The sequence below is a fragment of the Panthera leo genome, chromosome B1 (genome assembly GCF_018350215.1).
Source record: "Panthera leo isolate Ple1 chromosome B1, P.leo_Ple1_pat1.1, whole genome shotgun sequence".
Lineage (NCBI taxonomy): Eukaryota > Metazoa > Chordata > Mammalia > Carnivora > Felidae > Panthera > Panthera leo.
Genome location: NC_056682.1, coordinates 109,957,501 through 109,971,148, shown reverse-complemented (window position 1 = coordinate 109,971,148; position 13,648 = coordinate 109,957,501). Strand labels below are relative to the sequence as shown.

Sequence of the window (13,648 nt, the reverse complement as noted above, 5' to 3'; positions counted from 1 at the left end):
TTGGTAAGTTTTGAAGAATTTTCACAACTCTTTCTTCTTCCAGGCCAAGGCATCATCATATTTAATGTCATTCTTTATATTTGGGGGATTATATGGTAGAAAGATTTGATAGGGCTGAACAGGGGAGAAAGACCAGTGGCCAACAAGGGAGCTACTAGCCAGAAGCACTACAGATATCTGGGTGGCCCTGGATCATAGATGATCCTTAGATGAAATGGAGATCGGGAAGTGGACTATACAAAGTGATATTTTCAAAGCATTCTTATTCTAAGCATTTTCCCATGTAATGATCAATGAGCTACCAAACTCCAAGCCTCATTGTAAATTAGGAAATACCTTACTAAAAATTCATCTTTTGGGAATTACAAAGAAAGCCTTGAAGATTTGAGAATAACTCACTAATAAAACAAGTTTCCTCTTGGGTCACCCACAGTTTGATTTACTATATTAGATCAAAAACCTTTGAAGACCAGCCAAAGACATGGTAAAATCAGTTAAATTGTATCTGACACATTGTTTGCTTTGCTGTTCCTGATCTTCCCCAAAACTGAATGAATCCTTAATTCCATCAGAGTAAGTACTCTTAGTTTAGAGCAGCCACCATGGAAGAGATGGGAAAGGTGCAGCTAGATTATGGCTGGGTGTAACCAGTGAAAATTGGATTGGGAATATATAAACAGGTATTTTTGTTATGAGTTTGATTTTTTTCCATATGTAGGTAATTTCTTTTGCTAATGTCACTTATGCCAATATAAGTATGAAATTGTAAATCATACTCACAATTATCGTATGTCTAGATGTGGGCATTTTAGTTCCTCTTGAAAAGAACTCCTGGTTTAAGGCATCTCTGACACAGGAGCCCCATTCAGAGTGGGGGTGAGATGGAGATTGGGGGTCAAGTTTCACTTTCCTTTCTCTGTTACTGCCCTTTGTCCCCATTTGCTCTCCCTTTTCCTTCTAATATTTTTCAAGAACTCATATATTTCAGTTGCCTCCTTCCTAATATTTACATGTTAGTAGAATTAAGGAAGTTAAGGAAGTTAGTTGTACTTTTCTGATATGCATAAGACAGACTGGAGTACCCTTAACTCCAAATGTAAAATTTGTAAAGAAGAGAAGCCAGAGATTTGAAAAAAATCACAGTCAAGTATATGCTCGTGCAGAGGTGGTTTTCAAGTGTGTAACTAATAACTATTTTGGGGCTCTTTGGGGACAGAAAATACATCACATGTCCTTTGCTTCTCCCTTAGAACATAGCTCCTAGAAATGAGCACTTGGTGGGTAGCTGGCACACACTTGCTGATTAGCTGATACCTTCCTAAGTATTGATGCAAAACAGTTGAATGGATTTTGATGCAAAAATTTAACCTTTATATATGTTTAGCTGTATCTTCTTGAATCTGTTCCTTAACTTTCTCAGATGGACTACTCTATATCTTACCTGTGTGTGCCAGAAATGTAACCGATGCTTGAATGGCTCTGTACAAATTTTTATTGACTATCTGTTCTACCTGAGGTTTCATATGATCATAGTTTTATACTTTTATATGATCATAGAAAAGCAGTCAATGGGCAAAATATCTCATAAAATCAACAAGAGAAGTGGTGACTACAGCTTATTGTAAAACCTGATTGTAAGCAAAATGTTATAATGTTGCTTTATAAAAATTTAATAGAACAAAAATATCACCTTTGATTGAGTAATTTGCACATGGTTTATTTCAAAGCAGCATTAAGACCTTATTATTTTTTAAAACTATTTAGTATGTTTAATCATTTTAATGATATTATATACAAAAAGCATTATTCCAAAAGTTGTAGAATCAAAGGTGAGAACTTGTCTAGGACTTACAGAACTATAAGCCCTTGCTCACAGTAAGAGCTGAATTAACATTTGTTGATTGTTTCAAAAGACTCAAATTCATATTGTTTTTATCAACATTAACTAACATTAAGTCAATATCAAGGGCTTATCAATAGTAACCTGCTGTGCTTGGTTCCCATTCAGTATGTGGCCACGACATTAACTGGTAGGGTTAGCTCCAGGACTCCCGGTGCAGGAGGGCCTGTAGTGCTGGGCGCCAGCACAGGAATCCCGGATAAGAGCAGCAAGGAATGCTTGAAGGAAATGGAGGTGGGGATTTGAACAGGAAGTTCTGAGGGCTCTAGTAACCAGAATCCCCACTGTCATGCCTGCTGCACCCAAGGTCCCCACGGTAGTACTGGTGCAGGTGCCTGTAGCTCCTGTGATTTGCCCAATTATTGTGACCAAAACATTCCAGCATATCCAACAGACTCTTGGACTCATGGTTCCTCCTATGGTCCACTTAGCTTTGGCCCTGGTGATTGGAATCATCTGAGCAGTCTAGGGGCTCAGGGAGCCCTGTTCCTATCTATGTCATGCAGCTGTGGTCTCCCAGAGGACCCCTATCCTGCATCTGGCTTCATTTGCCATGTACTGCAGAGAGCAGATTACGATCTTAACTCTGTACTAGGTAGTCTCTCTGCCTCTGGCTTTGCGGGCCCTCCCACCGGTCTTTGTGGGGCCCCTATCGTGCTGCCCGGAATGGCCGGCCCACTTCCAGTCTCCATGGGTGCTCTGAGGCCTCCCCTAGAAGGGCCAGCAACACCCTGAGAACTGGGCTTAGGCCTGGCATTGGCCTGAAAGAGAAGGAAGGGGTAGTGGTAGCAGCGGATGGGCTAGACAAGACTAGTGCATTGGTGACTGTGGGGCAGGAGGCACCCCAGCTGGTGTTGCAGTCACCGGTCTCAGCCAACCAGAGCGTCCCTCTCCCTGCCTTTGCCTGAGCTCTAACCCCAGCCCCTCCCATTGGAAGTCGGCTCGCACAGTGCATATCTGGACTTTTGTCCCTGAGTCTATGGACCCGGCCGCTTTGCCTTGACCTTATGACTTTGGAGGTCCCAGAGGCCCTGGATAAGGATGAAAAGGAAGGCGAGCCAGAGGAATCGAAACGCAGCATTCGTTCAACACCTAGGAGTCCCCCAGCCTGCTGGAGCGGGATGCAGATGACTTCCACATCTTCTGTGGGGATGTGGGCAGTGAGGTGAACCATGATATCTTGCATACACCTTCAGCTGTTTCCCATCCTTTTTTATGGCTAAGGTGATCTGCGACAAGTCTGAGGCAAGACCAAGGGTTCGTCAGCTCTTAACGACCCCAGCCATCATGCACAGACTATGTGCGTGCCAAGCCTGAGATGAATGGGAAGTAGGTGAGCTTGTGCCCCCCTAACCCACACACCTCCCCCATCAAGGGTGGAAGGACCAGTAGCTGGATGTGGTGCAAGAAGCAGAAGGAGAAGAAATCAGACCTAAGATGGGGTCTGTGGCCAGGCACCTACCCCCTCCCTCCTGGGTGGCTGACTCGTTCCCACAGTTCTCTTTGGAAAACCCTCAACAATTCACCCACACATCCTCCCCCAAACCAGTTTCAATAAGTTTACATTCATTAAAAATAAAGGCTAAAACAATGACACACAACTGGTGCTCATAAAGTTTTATTTCTTTATCATTGTCATTGAGTTTTCATTATTCTCATTATCATCATTTTTATAGATAAGACCATTATAGGACAAAGAGGCTAAGTGATTTGCCCAAAGTCACCCATCTGGTTTGCAGCAGAGCAAGGACCAGTTTGCATTTCTTATTCCCAATAGCATGTTATTATTTCTGCAGTTGATCACACTGTCTTAAAAAAGGAAGGAGGGAAGGAAGGAAGGAAGGAAGGAAGGAAGGAAGGGAGGAAGGAAAGGAAGGAAAAGGAAGGAAGGGAAAGAGAAGGAAGGAAGGAAGGGAGGAAGAAAGAAAGAGAAAAGAAAGAAAGAAAGGAAGGAAGAAAAAAGGAAGGGAAGAAAGAAAAAGGAAACACATTCAGTCAGGTATGTACAAATGAGAAACATTTAACCTTTTAACAACCTTAAAAGGAAAGATTTCCAATGAATGACAATAAATGCTCTTCCAATGTCTCATACTTTTTTTTTTTTTTTTTTTTTTTTACCGTGTATTTATCTGTTTTCCTCCAGATTTGCTTCAGTAGAGTTATAACACCAACACCTTTTATTCTCAAGCATGCTGAGGATATCAATTCAGCTTTTAGGCTACTATTTCTCAGGTTTAATTTATTCTTAGATTTTCCTCTTGTACTTTTGTTTTTGGCTTTTAAATGATTTTACATTTTCTTCTAAGTTTTTTTCCAAAGTGTTGGTCAGTATGTTGAGCCACTGAGTAGCTAATTGGAATCAGCAACCGTGTTAATCAAAGTATCCTCGCTGTCCATAAATCTTGTGAGGTAGGGAATACATCAAGCTCAGTGAAAGCACTTGGCATAGTGCTGTTGTAAGATACAAAAGATGTGAAAAATTAAAAAAAAATTTTTTTTAATGTTTATTTATTTTTGAGATAATGAGAGAGACAGAGTGCAAGCGAGGGCGGGGCAGACAGAGGGAGACACAGAATCTGAAGCAGGCTCCAGGCTCTGGAAGCTGTCAGCCTAGAGCCCCACACGGGGCTCAAACTCACGAACCGTGAGATCATGTTGGACGCTTAACCGAATGAGCCACTCAGGCGCCCCAAGATGTGAAAAAATTTTAAAGTTTTGGTGGCACTACATGTACATACATACATACATACACTCCCAGGTACTGTCATTCTGACATCATTAAAAATGAAACAAGATAAAAGCAAAACCAAGTAAAAAGAGGAATAGAGAACTTGTGGTAATTAATTCTGATGAATACTGAATTTATTTTGTGTTTCCTGGAAACTAGTGAAAAAGACAAACATATGGATTTATGCTGTTTTCCTAAATTAAAGTTTAGTAAAAAGAAGCATAGAGGGTTTTCCTATTACTAAACTTTTCCCTGTTATTAAATTCAACAATAGTTAATCCAGAAAATCCATATAAAACAAACACAAGGATATAAATATTGTTCAAATGGACATTTCTTATATTCACTTGACATATAAGCCAAATATGTAGTAATATTTTATAATTCAGTGAAGCCATTTCTGTAGGGAATACAGATAACATACTCCAGGTACATTGTTTCCTGGTGATCTAACTGAATGTCTAACCTGATATTAATTTAAGAGAATGAGTAGTTATTGTTTCTGTTAAATATGAATTGTTTCAGAAGACTCTTTGGCCAGAACCCAGTAAGCTCATGGTGAGTGTTCTAGTAAATGCAGAAACTGACAATATTTTATGTTTTGGTTATGTGCCTCAAACACTTTATGTGTGGGAAGCACTATTGGGAAAGTTCTAGAACCTGCCCTGTGTTTGCACTCAAATATAAAAGATCTGACTAGTTGGGCATGTCCACCTCCTCATTCCCTCACTTGGCAAAGTGAAGAATACCTAACAACAACATACCGTCCTTTGAAATGTAGGCCAATATTACTAACTGACCATGGTAAGCCAAAGTGTGTCAGTGTGGCTCCAGTGGGAAATCTGAATTTTAGAAACATGACCTCAGGGACTCACCAAAATGGGTTGACTGCAAAGCATATTCTCTAGGAGTTAGCCGAGTTGTACTATTAGATGGGATTATTTATCACCTTTCATTTAAACGTGATTAATTTATATGTTAGCTCATATTCGCCAGATAAAACTTTTTTCTTTTAAGTCTATTGATGCTGAGCTGCTTTTTCTAATAACAATTACCCAGCGTATTCAATTGCTAATTAAACCTATTTTTGGTTAGAAATTCCAGAAACAAAACATTAAGCAGAAAGTTGCTTGTCTTCTGATTCCTATGGCTAATTCAATAGGATAACAATAATGTGATAGTCCCAATTTGATTGCATTTTAAAAGAAGGCAGATTAAAAATTTATAGCATTTATAACTAGAATGGCACCCATCATCTGTCTATATCAACTCTAGTTTCAGTAGAGTTAGTATTACAGATATCTTAAAGACCCATGTATATCCTGAATTCAATTTATAGTTTATATAGGGTTTACAAATTATTCCCTCATATAGAAATTTTAATCACATTCTTCATGATGTTTTCAATAAAATGCAACTAAATTTCAGTGATTTGTAGTAGGATCTCTGTGCTTCCAAAAAGGGTGCTTTTCCTTAGAAAATTCTTATAAATTAGAGCCTCAGCTTTGTAATCAATAAAGAAGAAAGCTAACCGATTATTGAGGACATGTTTTATCTTGTCCTGTGGATTTAAATGTTTTGTTTATTTTGTGAAAATGAGGTCAGCTACATTTTGAAATGGTGAAAAGAAAACTGGAGTAAACTAAGGTAAATAGTTTGGCATTGGAGTCTTCTTTAAGATAACTTCTGGATATATTTAATTTAAATATATATTTAAAGGCGCCTGAGTGGCTTAGTCGGTTAAGCCTCCGGACTCTTGGTTTCTACTCAGGTCATGATCTCAGTTTGAGAGTTTGAGCTCTACAATGGGCTCTGTGCTGACAGAACAAAGCCTGCTTGGGGTTTTCTCTCTCTCCCTCTCTCTCTGCCTCTCTCTCTGCTCACACATGCACAAGTGCACTCTCTCAAAATAAATAAACGTAAAAAAATAAAATAAATATATATTTGAACTTTATAAGTTTTTAGACGGTGTCAGCTATATTATATTTGAGATAGTGTCTTATTAGCCTTGTCAATTTTTTTATAAAATGTTTTCCCAACATTTATTAAAACACAAAAATAGAAACTGTGTTCTAATGGTCTGGGCTACCATAAGTTATAGCTTTCGGCTGAGGTGGTACTATAGAGTTCAAGGAGAAAGATCTCCCAGAGGGGAAATTGAGAAGAGTATTATAAATCCTTTAAACATCAGAGAATTGGCCACTCATGGAACTGAAGAAAATTTGATACCTTTTTAAACATCTTAATTCTCAAACTTTTCTATTTTAAATTAATAGAAAGTTATATTCAGAATGCCACTGTTGAAGTCACTTTCAAGCCAGTCTACACCACCCATTTTAAGCGATAAAAGGTTGATGATTAGTTAACAATGAGGTTTTGGAGTGGTGGTGGTGGTTGGGAGCCTACGGCAAAGAAAGAATTCTTGAAGATATCTTTGGTGCAAAAAGGGTGATTTTATCAAAGCAGGGGAATAGGACCCTTGAGCAGAAAGAGCTGCACTGGGGTTGTGAAGGGTGACTGCTTATACACTGTGGGGTTGGGGGAGGTAAGGTCAGGAGGAAGTTTCTTAAAGGGATTTCCATATGCTAAAGAGGTCACAGATAACTGGAGGTCTAGCTATAGTGAAGCTAAGGTTGTTTTTCCCTCTAGCAAAGCATTACCCTTAAGACAGTAGGGAGTTCCTGGGGCGCCTGGGTGGCTCAGTTGGTTGAGCATCCGACTTTGGCTCAGGCCATGATCTTGTGGTCCGTGAGTTCAAGCCCCTTGTTGGGCTCTGTGCTGACAGCTCAGAGCCTGGAGCCTGCTTTGGATTCTGTGTCTCCCTCTCTCTCTCTCTGCCCTACCCTGCTCATGCTCTGTCTCTCTCTCTGTCAAAAATAAATAAACATTAAAAAAAAAAAAAAAAGACAGTAGGGAGTTCCTGGAGATTAGGCTATTGATAGGGTTGCCCTTTTCTTTTAATATTACTAAGATACTTGTAAGCTGATGGAGACTATCAGTTTAACCATTTGTTTTCTGTCCTTTTCTTTGTTCTTGGGTAGCCAGGAGTGCCTGAGGAATGTCACACATATCCCACCTGGGTGGGGGATGTGCTAGTTTGTGCTTGGCCCTCAGCTTGCCTTGTGGTCCCTCAACAGTTAATAATACTTGACTCTTTATAAAGCTTGTAAACAAGATTACCTGTAGATATATCCCATATTGTAGAATTTTAGACATAAATGAAGACCAGATTCAGGCCATTGTACCTTAGAGATATTGACCATTGGGGAGCCATTTTTTCAGTTCACATTATTTATTTATTTTTTTTTTTAAATGTCATTTAAGAGAGAGAGAGAGAGAGAGAGAGAACAAGTGTGGGAGGAGCAGAAAGAGAGGGGAACAGAGGATCTGAAGCAGGCTCTGTACTGACAGCAGCAAGCCTGATGTGGGCCTCAAACTCATGAACCACGAGATCATGACATGAGCTGAAGTTAGACACTCAATGAACTGAGCCACCCAGCACCCCTCCAGTTCACATATTTTAAATATAAACTGCTGTCAAGCCATCTGACTTTGGCATGCAGTGATATTGCTGGTAAATGTTTAACAACTGGCTCTCTGGAGTGGGAGGGAGGGGAACCCTGATACATATTATTTGTTGACTTGCATAGTAAAACATTTCCATGACAGTATAGGAAGACATGATTCTGAGAAATATTAAATTAAATTAAATTAAATTAAAATATTAAATTAATATTAAAATTAATAAAGAACTAAAAGAGAAATCACTGGCAATACTGAGAATATTGACAAGATGCTTTATTTTTCTCTTCCCTGTCCTCCTCCTTCTTCAACTGATTACAGCTCAGAGCCATGGGCTCAGTCCAGGAAAACTTTGTAACTGGGATGCAGGAGTATAAGAGCACCTGGCTCTGGGGTCCCAAATAGACCAGGTTTCACCACTTGCCTCCAATAAAATCCAAAGACAGAGAGCTGAGTGATGGTGAAACAAGAAAGGAATTTATTTCAGTGAGGCCAGAACTGGAAAGACAGGGGACTAATGTCTCAATGACTGTCTCCAAAGTGCTGAAAATACTTCCAGGTTTATACCAGGAAAATATGGGACAGAAGTTGGTGGATGCATGTAGATGAACAATGTAGTTCAGGTCCATCGTTGTCTTGGGGTCAATCATGTTTTCTGTCCTTTTCTTTGGATCTCTCTGGCGTCAGGTCATGGCAGTTGTATTGCTTGAGGGGTGGTTTTGGTTCCCATCACTGGATGCTTTGCCCACCGAAACTTTTGCCTGAGTTAAAAGATAAGCTGGAAAGAATCAGAAAGTACAGACTAAAGTCAAAATGGAGGTAGTTCAAGTCCTTTTTTAATTTGATCAATTTGGGGTGGTTAAAGGGCTCTGGAGAACTTAAGGTGGGAAATCTTCCATGTTCTCTCGATTGGGAATTTCAATTCACAGGTTAAACTCTTCTTTTAATTTACATAAGTGTTGACATCAGATAAAATAATCACTAAAAAGTAAAAGTTATCCAGTGAGAAAATTCTAATGGGATATAGAAGTTGACAAAAAGAAATTTTTTTCAAAAGCTAAAAGAGAATTGCAGAGGAGCAAATAAAATGATTCCCCATTCTTCCAGTCGTGGAGAGGAAGGAACTTCATAAAGAATGGATCAACACAGTAGAAGTATCAGCTTCATAAAGAATGGATCTCAGTCAGTTAGAGCATGCAACTCTTGATCTTGGGGTTGTGAGTTCAAGCCCATGTTGGGTGGAAGAAAGGAAGAAAGAGTGGATCAACACAGAAAGTCATATATGAAGAGGTTTTATTATTTGAAGAAGCCAACTGTTGCCCCTCATGTAAGAACTTATGGAATTATATGGCATGAGATTTTAGAAAGAAAATAATGTAACTGAACCATTGTGAGTTCTCTCCTTGGTGAGTCACAGACACACCATGTGGACTTGTTGCACCAAGTAAGCTTAATTTGCAGCAAATAAGGTGGTCATGAGGAATAACTTTCAACCCAAAAGGGTGAATGGATTCCTTTTATTTAGGATTAGGATGAGTATTTGGATAGGGAAGCCCTGTCATATGTAAAGGTGGGAATAAGGCCATTTATGCACCTTAAGGAAACTTGCCTATATGTGGATTGTATGTTATGTAAATTAGGCTTATACTCCTCCTTGGGTGGAAATTTTAGTATTATCATAGGGGTAAGTCACACACAAAGTCGGGACACTGAGGCTTTTCTTTCCAGGAAGCAGCTTTATTCATGCCAGGGTGGGATCAGCGGGCTAAGACCCAAAAGGCTGAGCCCCAAGCATGGCGGGGGGGGGGGGGGGGGTCACCTTTTGTACAATTTTTTTCCTTTGTCTCCCATATATGGTAAAAAACAGTCTGAATGGGCGGTCTATATTACAGAGTCATGAGGAATGTCGCACACACACATAGCCAGGTTGCCTTCCCTTGTCTTGAGGTTTTCACCACATTCCTTATGGAAGGACTCTACCACATTCTCTCCTTTGATGCTTGGACCCCCTATTTTTGGTCAAAGAACATCACCTTGGTTTAGAGGTTTATGTTTCCATAACATCATCACATGTGTGGCTGCTTTCCTTTTGACCATTACTTCAATGAGGCTGGAGACAGACTGTAAAAGTAGGGGAGCTAGGCAAGGCAGGATTAAGCAAGCCCCCCAGGTCAAGAGAAAAACACTTATGAGGGTTTGGAATCCCCTGCAAGTTGAAAATAAATCCTCCTAATAACTCTTCAGGGCCCCAACCTTTCCAGGTCTGGACTGGGACATGAGCAACCTTTCTCATTCGATCTGTGATCTCCTCTATGACTTTTCCTTCATCATCTATCTGTAGGCAGCAGTTACTCAAGTTAAACTTTCCACAAACTCCTCCCTCAGAAGCAAGCAAGTAATCTAAAGTCAAGCGATTCTGATAGATACTATTGTGCATTTTGGTTTGCTGCTTGGCTAGTGAGTTAAGAGCTCTGACAGTTTCATTGTTTATAGTTTCTACAACTGCTTGCAGTCTGATTATGTGGTGTAGCATGTAAATGGGAGTGTGGTAGCCCCAGGACCCATCCTCTGCCCAGGTGGCAGGGCCATATTGGATTACACACTTGGGAGGCCATTCATCATCTTTCCAGTTACCAGTTGGTAGGGCTCGTCATTTCCTTTGAGTCTCCCTGTCCCCATACACTTGGACTCTCAAATGTTCCGCTCTGGCAAGTGGGAGCAGGAAGAAAGATGGACAAATAGTTCCCAGCACACATGACCCTGACCAGCATGAGGAAAGTACTTTTTAGGTTATCCTTCCACATATCCAGTATAGTTCACCTGGGCCCCGCCATTCAGTAGCTGCATTGACATTGTCCTAGGCCTCTTGGAGATAAGAGAATTTAGAAAACGGTTGGGACCTGCCTCAAGGTGATCTGGTAAACTCCCACCATTGGGTTTCCTAGGAAATTGAGTTATAAAATCTTTGGTCTAATGTTAAACGTTCAACATAGATGGTCAACTTTCTTCCCCACTGGGCAAGGCAGTTTTTCCCAACAATTGAGGTTTTGAGGAGCCAAACCCTGGTAGTAGGACTGGGGCATTCTGTTCCATTATAAGGTTCACCGGGATCTAATTCTCTAGCCTCCCATGGCCATTGATTCCCCATGTTGGTTTCCCCACATATATAGCAAGAAGAGATCTTCGGAGTCTGGGCTACAGTCTCTGCTAGCGTTAGAAACAAGTTCTATACTGTGACTGAAATGGGAGGGTGGCTACTTCTTATTTCTTCACAGAAGGAGTGGAAGACTTGATGGGATGTGGTTGGATGAGCAGTAGTGACTCTCTTGAAATATAGCACAGTCCCTGGGTCTCTGTCTCACCTGTGAATCTGGATGCCAATTATCCTGGGTTAATGATGGTAAAATTAACAGGGTTATAGGTTGACTGATAACCTGATTTAGGAAGGAATGCTATTGTGCCTTCTTTTTTCCAAGTAGCCCATGAAACACAGCTCCAGCTGGGGCATACAAACTCAGGTGTATAGGCACATAAACCATTTTCTTCACAATGTATTTGTCATTGAGTTGTTTTTTCCACTCCCCATTTAAGCCTCTGTATGGTATATCATGAGTCCTTGGGCCCTCTATGACAAGTGCCTGCTTTTTTTCATATGACAGATGCCTCTGGGCCAGTATCTATAACTGCACGTATGTCAAACAGCATTGACACTGGTCCTTTTGGGTTAGTAATTTGTGTCCAGCTGACCAAGCTCCTTGCCCCACCTCTTGGTAGGATTGGACTTCTAACCAATCTTCACTGGGGGAGTGTTGTGGGTCAAAGCAAGTGTATTGACTCTCCCATTGGCAGATAGAATAGGTGGTCTTATTGTGTCTGCAGGACTTTTCCTTGGCATGAGAAACGGGTATGGTATAGTAAGGTCCAAGTGACTCCCTGGCCTAACCTGGTTATACAAATACATGGGTCACGTGATGAGGAATCTAGGCTATGCTTCAGAGTCAAGGGATGTATAAATGTTGGCTCAATGTAGTCTTTAGATCTGTTCAGCCAATATGGATTTCCTGATGGAACTGCTTGACAAAAGCTGGAGCCAGTGCCTCAGGAATTGCTACAGAAGGGGTCCAGATTAGAAGCAACTGATACCAATGAAGCATCCTATCCACAAAGGGAAGGTGAGTGCTAACAGAAACCTCTCACCACACTTTCAGCCAGCCTCTGCCAATCCTATGGTGAAAAGTAGAGCAAGAATCACAATAACAGCAAGAAACAAGGGGGACAGTGCATCACAGTAAGGAAACAAATATAGAAAATAAGGACAGTCTATTTGTTCCATCGGATCGTTGATTCTTCAAGCTTCTGCCGTGCGTAGATTAGTCAGCTTCCGGAGTGACTAAAGCAGGGCTGCAGTCTCCCCGAGCCTCTGGAGTCGCAGATTGCTTCTTCCGTGTGGTCAGCTTGCACAGCATTGATGGCTCAGGAATGCACTCCCAGTTTCGAGATGCCAGCTTCACTCTGCTGTGATGAATCCAGGGACCCACTTCGGCTACCTTTACTGAACTAGGGGTGGACAAGATGACAGTAAAGATGACAGTATCCTCCAGAGGGGATACAGGGGTTGGACATCCCACTCCTTCACCCATACATACCCTATCTCCTGGTTTAAAGGGGTGAGCCTGTCTGGTCAGACTCACAAGTAGTCACTTCCTAACCCAGTGGTGTAAGGTGGTTAGGGTAGAGCCAAGGGCTTGCATCTGTTGCCTTAGGGTTAGATTGCCTATCTCATTTAGATCCCCCCTTATGCCCTTGATAATGGGGGGAGGGCACCCATAAGGGATTTCATAAGGGGAGAACCCCGTCTGCTTAGTGGGACTACATCTGATTCTTAACAGGGTGATTGGCAACACCTGGTCCCAGTGTAGGTGGGTTTCTTGACATAGTTTACTTAATTGCAGCTTCAGGGTTCTGTTCATTTGTTCCACCTTCCCAGAGCTCTGAGGCCGGTATGCCATGTGTAACTTCCAGGTGATTTTTAACCCTTTAGCCACCAGCTGCACCACCTCAGCCACGAATGCTGACCCATTGTCTGATCCTATAGTGATAGGGATCCCAAATCGAGGAATGATTTCTTTTAGAAGTCGGGCCACTTCATGTGCCTTTTCTGTGCGAGTAGGGAAGGCTTCCACCCAGCCTGAGAAAGTGCACACAAAGACCAACAGATATTTATAGGATTGGACCCGGGGAAGCTCAGTGAAATCCACCATCATACTTTCAAATGAGGCTCCCCTGACACTCTGCACCCCAGAGGCAGCCTTGGGTCCTTGATGTGGGTTATTCCGGGCACACGTTTCACATTGCTCGCATACTGCTTGGGCTATGCTGAAGAGTCAAGGGATATAGAAATGTCGGCTCAATGTAGTCTCTAGATCTGTCCAGCCAATATGGATTTCCTGATGGAACGGCTTGTCAAAAGCTGGAGCCAGGGCCTCAGGGATTGCTAC

At 41.4% G+C, this 13,648-nt stretch overlaps 1 protein-coding gene and 1 pseudogene across 2 annotated transcripts in view; both read left to right on the top strand.

The window, feature by feature from the left end:
* The window catches only part of ANK2 (ankyrin 2), a 244,114-nt gene that overhangs the window by 49,418 nt on the left and 181,048 nt on the right, over positions 1 to 13,648 (top strand). The window lies entirely within an intron of this gene.
* On the top strand, positions 603 to 4,065 carry LOC122217209 (annotated as a pseudogene).